The sequence below is a fragment of the Orcinus orca genome, chromosome 1 (assembly GCF_937001465.1).
Source record: "Orcinus orca chromosome 1, mOrcOrc1.1, whole genome shotgun sequence".
In the NCBI taxonomy this organism is placed as follows: Eukaryota; Metazoa; Chordata; class Mammalia; order Artiodactyla; family Delphinidae; genus Orcinus; species Orcinus orca.
Window position 1 is genome coordinate 124,459,356 of NC_064559.1, and position 591 is coordinate 124,459,946.

The following is a 591-nucleotide window of genomic DNA, read 5'->3' on the forward strand; positions in this document are numbered from 1 at the left end:
GTTCCCTTCAGAGAAGAGAACTTAATGGCTGGAGGTGAGAAGTGTTCATCATCTTTTGAATTTTGTTCCATGTTCATACATTACCAACTCAAAAAATAAATACATGTATTTTTAAAGAACTTGTAATTAACGCCTATTTTTGAAGTCTGAAGAGATGAGAATTAAGAGATAATTAAATCTGAAAGTTGGGTGCAGCAGAAGCTTGGGGCTCATCTGTTACCTGAATTTCTCCACACCTTCATTTTTCTTTTTTTCTGAAGCAGTTGAAACTTTAAATATTTAAATATCTATGGCTTCCTAGGTAGGGTTTTTGTTACACCATACATCTGTGTATTTCTCAATTTCTTTGCTTGGAACAGATTCATTAAATTCTATTAAATACTCAAAAGGTATAAATCATGAAAAGTGGAAGGACTTTCAATAGGAATTATTTTTCAGGACCTTAGAAATAGTTACGCCTAATGGTTTTATAATACCTGCAGTGCAGCATTTTGCAGTGTACGGAATGCACTCACATACTTTATCAGCTGATCCTTTGTGCAGAAGCTCCATGTGATTTTTGCTATTCTCAGCTTTGACCATGAACTAAAA